The sequence below is a fragment of the Malania oleifera genome, chromosome 10, assembly GCF_029873635.1.
Source record: "Malania oleifera isolate guangnan ecotype guangnan chromosome 10, ASM2987363v1, whole genome shotgun sequence".
NCBI lineage: Eukaryota > Viridiplantae > Streptophyta > Magnoliopsida > Santalales > Ximeniaceae > Malania > Malania oleifera.
In genome coordinates, this window is record NC_080426.1 from 22,116,656 (window position 1) to 22,125,666 (window position 9,011).

The following is a 9,011-nucleotide window of genomic DNA, read 5'->3' on the forward strand; positions in this document are numbered from 1 at the left end:
GATTGAACTAATATGATTTATTTTTACATTATGTTTGTGAGTTTGAAATCTGAGTTCTGGATTTTGATTTATTTTTACATTATGTTTGTGAGTTTGAAATCTGAGTTCTGGATTTTGATTTATTTTTACATTATGTTTGTGAGTTTGAAATCTGAGTTCTGGATTTAACTGTCATTACATTTGGGAAAATGAAATTGAGATTTTGGATTTGAATTTATGTGAAATTGAATTTAGTACAGAATTGTATTTATGTCCATGCTCTCAAATACTATTTGCGTGTATTTGTGAAAAAAGATAATATAAAATTGCATTAATGTTGCATCTGAGTGTGCATTTTAGGCTTTTGATTTAAATTTTGATGAATTCAGATAAAATTTAGCACATTCAAATTTCAGGCCTCTTCCAACCATAGAACCTAGAATTTGAAACCTATGTTTCGACTAAATACAGCCATTATAATTTGAAATTTGAGGGCTTATTTAGTTGAAAAACAATTTTTATTTCTTCATTTCTACAAGAACAATTACCTCTAGTTTAATGTGTAGAAATTTGTACGAAAAGTGAGAAAAGTATATGGATAAGTTTTTTCAATTTTTTTTTCTCCTATAAATTAAAAAATAAAATAAAAATGTTTTCTTCCACAACTAAACCAAACAAATAGAGCCTGATGTTTTCTTAATTTTGCAATCATCACATTATCAACTCTTAATAAAGCGCCTGGTAAATTTTCCATATTAACTTGTTTGAATTCATGCTGAACATTTCAGCTTGCCTTTGATTTGTAGGAGTCCTTAGCGGAAGCCTGAGCATGGGCCGACTACCTCAGGGCAATCCTACTTGCGGACAAATCATCATAATATGGGTTGGGCCAGGGGTCTTTTTGCACACCGCTCGTCAATATAAATCCCTTGTCTTATGTTTTCAAGTAAGAATTTTGAGTCTTAGATTTAAATCAGTAAAGATTTAGACAAAATTTCATATGATTTGACACTGTATTTCATCTAAACTCACACAAAATTTAAATCAGTATTTAAAATTTCAGCTCTAAGATACTGGATTAGGCTCTCTATTTGGATTAAGAGTTTTACGAGCGGGAAAAAATTAAAAAGAAAAAAAATCCATTGAATTTGTTCTCCCTCTTGAATGTTTCAAGAATTAAAATTTATTCTAATAAAAAATTAATAAAAACTAAAGATTTTTTTTTTTTATTAATTTGTTATATTTTACTTTTCTTGATAGCCAAATAAAAAGAGTAACTTTTTTTTTTTTTTTTGCATATTTTTATTTTTTCCCCCTTGGTATATTTCAAGTTTCAAACCAAACTACTGCGATGATGACAGATTGCATAAGAACATAAATATTTTTCAAATTAGAAGTTCGGGGGGGAAGAAAAAAACACAAAGTATTCATACTGCACCCCTGAACAACACAACTAATTATCTATACCCTTCCTTTATCTATATTATTCATTAGTTCACCTAACGGTGCATGCTATGCTTACGCTGCACAATGGATTGATGATATCATTGAACAACTATATTCCTTTACCCCCAACCCCAAAAGCGCCATTGGGCTATAGAACCACAAAATAATCTATCTCAATTCTAAATTATTTTTCACCATCAAATGAAAGTTTATGCCTGCAACTTCTAGTATGGTATGAAATACTCAAGTTCCTGCTCTTCTGATTTGCAGCTTGATTCTTAGACTAAAATATGATCTTAGAGTGTGTTTATATCTTAGACTAAAGGATCAACGAGAGCGTGTGCTTTGGGGAATTTTTTTTCACGCCCAAGTTAGCTAAGTTGAATTGAGAACATACATAAAAGAAAAAGAACAAGAGTAATTAAGCAATGGGTGCTTGCCTCTTGAGGGAGTCGTATTCCACTTTATGACTATTTGCTCTTTGATTATATGAGACCATATATTGGCCTTAAATGGGGTGTTCGCTGGCCTCTAAGCAATTTCAATTAACTTCAACATCCCAATTTTATCTATTGAGTTTGCATTAGTTATATGTGCAAGTACATTTGTTTGGGTTTGCGTTTTCACCTTTTCAATTGGCAATGAATTTTTTCATATCAATTATAGACTAACAAATGTATAAAATGCTGCAGAATAGTGTTGGGGTTATCCACATCGATTGTGAAATAGGCTGGTGGTCAATTATTAAGTGTGAGGAAAAACCTCACCCCATGAGCTAACTTTTGGGGTTGAGAAGGGCCAAGACCACCTAACACTAATATCAAAGTCATGGTTCAACATTTTTTTCGGGATGCCGGATACGTGGGGCCGCCGATTTGGAACTCAATGTGTGAGGGGAAGATTGTTGGGATTATCTCACATCAATTGTGGAAGGGGCTGGTGGTTAGCTATTAAGTGTGAGGCAAGATCACCTAACAAATAGAAAATGTTTTAAGACACGTTGTAATGTTGTTTTCCTTAAAACGTTATTTGCCCAAACCAGATTGGTGTGTATTGAGTTAGAAAATATGTTTTCAAGATATAATGAAACTCATAATATAATTTAATATCAGTTGGCGTTATACATAAACAAAAAATTGATCACAAACACCTTTAGAGGAATCTAAACAAAATTTTGGAATTCTATTTCTGCAGAAAATAGAACTTAGGATTGAAAAAAATATAATTTGTGAAAGCCTTATGAGAGAAAGAGAAAGAGAAAAAGATTGAATATTCCTATATCTTCATAGAGTAATCTCTTTTTTTAAATATACAGAATTATGCCTTTTTCGAAAAGTTACATCTGTTCAAATCTGTTTCATTAACAATCATTTGCGAAGCAGATTTCTGAAGTCGACTAGGTGTCGACCTAGTTGTACCTTGGTCAAGCGTTGGTCGACACAGTCTGTCATATATTTAATTCTTTCTTTGTGTTCAGTAGACCTAGTCGCACTTCCAGGGTCTTCTGGTTGCGCCCTGATCGAGAAATTCTAGAAAATCAATTATTTTGATTATTAGATTATTTATTCGGTTTGGAGCGCACCACTTGATCTTATAAAAAATATAAGATTAATTTTAAGTTATTCGATCATGATCAACGGTCACGATCTCGCAATGCTTGTGCTCCAACAAAATGCGCCACTAGCGCCCTACAACCCACGCCACGTGCGGGCATGCGCATGGACGGTGCGTCCTAGGGTGCACTAGAGTACACACTAACACTATCTCTTAACTAAATTTAATAGATTATTTCACCTTATCATTTATTAATGACTTTTCCTTTTCCACTCTTTCCAATGTGGGACAAACCCACATAACATTAAATACTCCTCATGAATGCTTTAGAAAATTCACAAATGGAAGACTTTTAAAATCCATAAATCGATTATTTTAGAAAATATTTCAACATCGACTTGCCCTACTCCCTCTGTTGATGTTAAGTTTGGCTTAGGGAGTAGAAAATACAAGCAATAGATACAATACATTTGCATCAAGATGATGCATTGTTCATCTCTCTTAATGTAGCTAATTATGAGTTAGAGAGGGAATTTGTGGATGATGAGAGCTTGACATATGTTCTTTTACTTGCGATGGTGCAAATGCCACCCAACTTGTTAGATCGGGGGGAGTTCATGAACAGACTTGATGTACATGAGTAAGTGCCAATTTGACCCAAAAGCTTAAGTGTATTGGGTCTTCGGTCCAACCATGTATATAAGCACCCATCTCCAATGTACTTTTATAATGCGGGACAAACTCATAAGTGAAATAATCAACAATATCCTCCCCATTTGTGAATTCTAACCACCCCCCCCCCCCTTTAAATGGAAGCATCCTTGATCATTTAATATGCTTGATTCAACCTCTACCCCTTGAGCAGAAATTGTTTATCTTTTGGGGGTATCCACAATTCTCCAATATATACTCAAGTAGGCCTTACTCTTGCACCTTATATGCCTCAAATTACATTCCACATGCTTCTAAACCAATATTACCTTCCACATCTTGACCCCATTCGAATCCATCTTTCATATCTAGATGATTTCTTATAATCTTTGGCCACACACTTGGTCCTCTTATTGTTATTGCATTAGAAGAATTAGTTTCACACATCGACTTTTCGATGTTGCTTACTCAGAGTTATGAACTATTGATTCTAATTGCACTTGCTAGATTCGAGGGAGTCCATCAGCAGGTTTGGTGCACAAGGGTTAGCACCAATTTGACCAAAAATCTTAAGCCTATTGTATTTTGGGCTCAACCATGTATATAAGCACCCATCATCCACTCTATTTTCTCAATGTAGAAGAAACTTACAAGTGAAATTCTCAACTCAAGTCTCTCTTAATTATTGCTTTATTTACCATTTGAGGTCTTAAGTAATGGATGTTCAATGTCCATATATTGTAAGGTGAATCCTTCCAACTCAATTGCTATTCCCTCACATTGGGCATGTAGGCATAGCATGCATTACATAATGGTTGGTTAATTTTCTTGGTTTACACATTACTCCATGGCTTTTCCCTATTTTATTTATGTTATTTCATAAATCATCCTACAAAACCCTTTTTGATTAGGTTCTTAATTTTTTTTTTGAAGTCCTTACGGTCTTCTATATTTGTTGTCCCTATGAAACTCAAAATACTTATACCATGTCGTCTAGGAGAAGCTATCTTTGTCCTTTCTGACAACTATTGATCATTGACATGATTTGCATCAAAATCTCTTTTCATGGCATGTTAAGAGGAGTGAAGTATCAAGTAGATGTGAGGGTTGCGGGTGCCTTTTTTAATTTTTTAATTTTTTTTGCCTTTTTTAGTCTCTATTTGAGGTCTTATTCGATCAAGTCTATTTCTTGTATCTCTTTGAATTCTTTTCCTATCTCTTCTTTGATTTTAGGGTTTCTTGTCCTCACCATAAGTTTGGAGAAGTCCTTGGTGGCTTTTTTCACCTAAAAAAAAAAAAATACTAAGAGGGGAATATTGTCTAGGTCTTTTACTTCTAGAGCATGTGAGGTGCCAAATTGTTTGGAAGAGGAAATTAAGCTCAATGCAAGGTGCCAAGAGTACCATATAAAATGACAAAAATTCACATAATTAAGTTTGATGCTCCATATATATAAATGCACTAGGGATTGTAAAGAATGAAAGTGATCAATTGGGTTCAAGGTCTCATTATAGAAAATAATGTGTGGTATCTTAAGTCCTGTTGGTAGTGGCTTTGCATTGATGTTTGGGGGCCTAGGAGAGCCTCTCTTGGATATCTAATTCATCCTCACAACATCCCTTCCTTTATTGACTCCACTAGTACTTCTATTAAGGCTACATCCATTTTCTTTAAACTAATCACCTCAAGAATATTTTTGAGACTTACTTTTAACAAGTTAGTCCATTGCCACTCAAGATGGTATATCAACCTAGTAGATCACTCCTTTCAGCTTATTGATCTCAAAAAGTACTAAAGCTTCAATATGGATTATAATTACCTTCTTACATACTCATAATATAAAACAATTGAGATCAAGAGACCCATGACTCTTGATTGTTGCGTTTGAACTTAGGATCTCAACTTAATAAGTCCTATTTTTTTTTTTTTTTTTATTTCTCTTATTCCTTTTGTAGCCCTTTGATCAATACCCAAATGGTGCCAAGATGTAGATTTCCAAAAGAGATCAATCAATAGTGTGTCAGGCTATTGCTCTTCTGGGTGACACAAACAAATGAAGTGCTTAAAGGATTCAAGAGGACATGAACTTTTGAAAATTCTCTTTGATGCCTAAGTGAGTTAAGTTAAGCCGAAAAGAAATGAACAACGAGTAATGTGGGTATGCTTGTTTATATTTTAGGGCTAGTCTTTTGGTGACATGAGCTCCTTTATTATGTCTTAAATGGGTATTGGCTGGCCTTTGGGCACTTAGAACCAACTAACTATCTAGGTTTCAGCACTCCATTTCTTCCTCTGCTTTTGCATCGTCAGCTACGTATTCCCTTTCTATTCGTAACAAATATTTTCATATCAAACACCTTTTTGGTATACTTTTACCAATACTTTTCAGATATTATAGGTCTAGTTAATTAATGGCCATTTGAGGTAAAATACCTATTTTCACTCAAAAAATCATGCACTATCTAATATAATTACCGAAAGCTCCATGCATCGAGACAAAAAAAATAAAGTAAACAGGACATTAAATGTATACCAATGAGATGCCAAGGGGCCAAGCCAATTATTTTCACTACCCAAAATCAAATGCCTGCCTCACACCAATGTTTCCCAATATAGATTTTAGTAATGAAAACATTCCTCAACCCAATTCAAATGCTCCTCAACATTATTAACTATATAAAAAAGGAAGAAGTAGTGAGAGGAAAGGAGGTGGTGCTGCAGGGAAGGCAGCGCCGAACAGCAATGATTAGGTACAATGGAGAGGCCCATTGTGATTGTGAATTCTCAACTTGTGAAAGCAAAATTTCTGAAAGATCCAAAAGAGTTATACTGTTCAAATGCTATTGGAGGCAATCACTGAATATCCCTCCCTATAAAGCTAGCAAGCTACATGGGTTTGATTGGGCTGCATGTGCTGGCTAGGTCATTTGGACGTGCACTAGGGTTTGGATTTTATAATAATAATAATGTATATTAGTAATAATTCTCGTGTGTTAATTAATTCTTAATCACTTAATTAATAGATAGGAAGGAATGAATTAAGTGAGAGGGAAAATCTAGGTGTAATAGCTCCAAAATTTCACAGATTTGGGGGTGCAGTGGGCTGTGGATTTGATAATTATTATGGGGTCGGTCTTAATGGAATGTGGAGAAATCTATAATGCTTCCAATGTTTTGGTTCATTTTGTACGCCCCAACAACTAAAAGATACATGCAGATCTTGTTCTTAATTTGGAAGAGAGAGAGAGAGAGAGAGAGAGAGAGAGAGAGAGAGAGAGAGAGAGAGAGAGAGAGAGAGAGAGTTCTGTGAATGTGTTTATGGGTGAGAAAAAGAAAACATTTTTTTTTTAAAAAAATTAAACTTTTATGGGAGTTTTTTCACTTAAAATAAAATTTAAGGGTTGTTTAGTTGTGAAAAATATTTTTTATTTTTAATTTCAAGTCCACTTAGTATGTTTTTACGAGAGTTATGTTAAATGGGTTCGATTAAGTTGAGTAGACGGTTTAACTTCTATGAAGATGATAAAATAACACAAACCAATATATGTAGGGTTAAAAATTTTTATAAAATATAATAATGTATGTTTGTTTAGTGTGATAGGATCGTTAAGGTAAACTATATGTTGAGTTTCTCGTTTAAAAGATAATATTACCAATTAGACATTTATATTTAGGTCCCTTTATTATTATTATTACTGGTATAGTCAAAATTAAAACGGTACATAAATACTTTTAAATTAAATCAAAACCACTACCCTTCAAATAATTGATCATAAATACTGAATTTAATAGAATTATGACCTCCCACTATTATAAAAAGGGTAGTTCAAGAGAAAATAAGTAGCATCTCATTCTCATATATTCTTTTTTACGATTGCAATCTTATCATTCCAAACTTTCTGATTTAGGCATTAAAGCAATCCTTCCGAAATACACTTCCAATCTTGCAAACCTTTCCCGTTGCAAGTGGTCATAATCAGAAATTAATCTATATAATTTTATATGAATGATAATTATACATTAAACCCGTGACTCAATTTATATATATATATATATATATTAATAAATTGAACTCTCAAACGGATTCATTCATATATTTTTAAAAATCGATTTTTTGAATGGAGCCGAATTGAAAGGTTTGAACGGGTCTTGGAACAGCCCAGTGAAGACAAATGAGAGAGAGGAGAGCGATGGGAGTCTGATAAATATCGCAATCTGAAGGCTGATAGGGTCAGCATAAGTCAAATCACATCACATAAAAAATGGAAGCAATTAATTCACCTAGAAAGCCTCTGCTTCAACGCTTCAAATCAAATCCAACCAAACAGAGTTACTGCAGCCGCTGCAGCTGCTGCCTACTGCTACTCGGTCTTCATTCGGAATAAGTTGAGTAAAGGAGTCCTTCCTACCTTCCTACCGTCTTGCCTCTCTCTCTCTCTCTCTCTCACAATCACCTCCAATATTTTCAAGAGCAAACTTAATATGGTCACGCCACTCAAGATTTTTGTTTTGTTGTTTAAAGCAAACAAAATTTTTCAAATTATAGATTTAAAAATTTTAATTTTATGCTCCAAAGTAGATCGTAATTGCAAAGTATAGTCTTTGAATATATATATATATATATGTTGAGACGGAAAATTTTTAATCAATTGTAGTGAGATCTTGAAATATAAGTTAGATACATTTCTTCTATCTTATCTATTTAACTATTCAATGAGAACCCTTCGTTTATGGCCATTATTGAAATTCACCTTCTAAGTTTTATCAGAGTTTAAGCAATTCGATCATTCTACTCTTTATTATTTACTCGACAAATAGGATTAAACATTGAGATTTGCATGTGCGTATCAAGAATAGAGTTGTTAATTCCCACAAAAGTTGTCGCTAATATCATACGGTCATAACAATAATTATTTGGTCATTTCCTTTTCATCGAAATTTTCTATTCATGCTTATAAAAAAAATAAACAAAAATATTCAAATTTTAGATTAAAAGTCTTAATTTAATGTTCCAAAGTACATCATAATTGCATATTAGGGTGTTTATATATTTTAATATATATATATTGAAATGGGAATTTTTTAACCGATCAAAACGAAGATGAGATTTTTATTTTTTTATTTTTCGAATGAACTAATAGAACTATTGACCCATTAATTAATAATAGTTTTAGTTCATTTCTTCCATCTTATCTAACGAACCATAAGTGAAAAACTACTAACAACCGGTTGGATAAGCATTTCTATTTAAAGAGAATACTTCCTTCGTAGAAGAGTAAGGGATTTCATTCCCTCGAGTCATTCTCGAAATATATTAACGATCATTTCCAAAATTCAACATCTAATGGTTCCATTGGGGTTAAGACTTCAATCATATTATT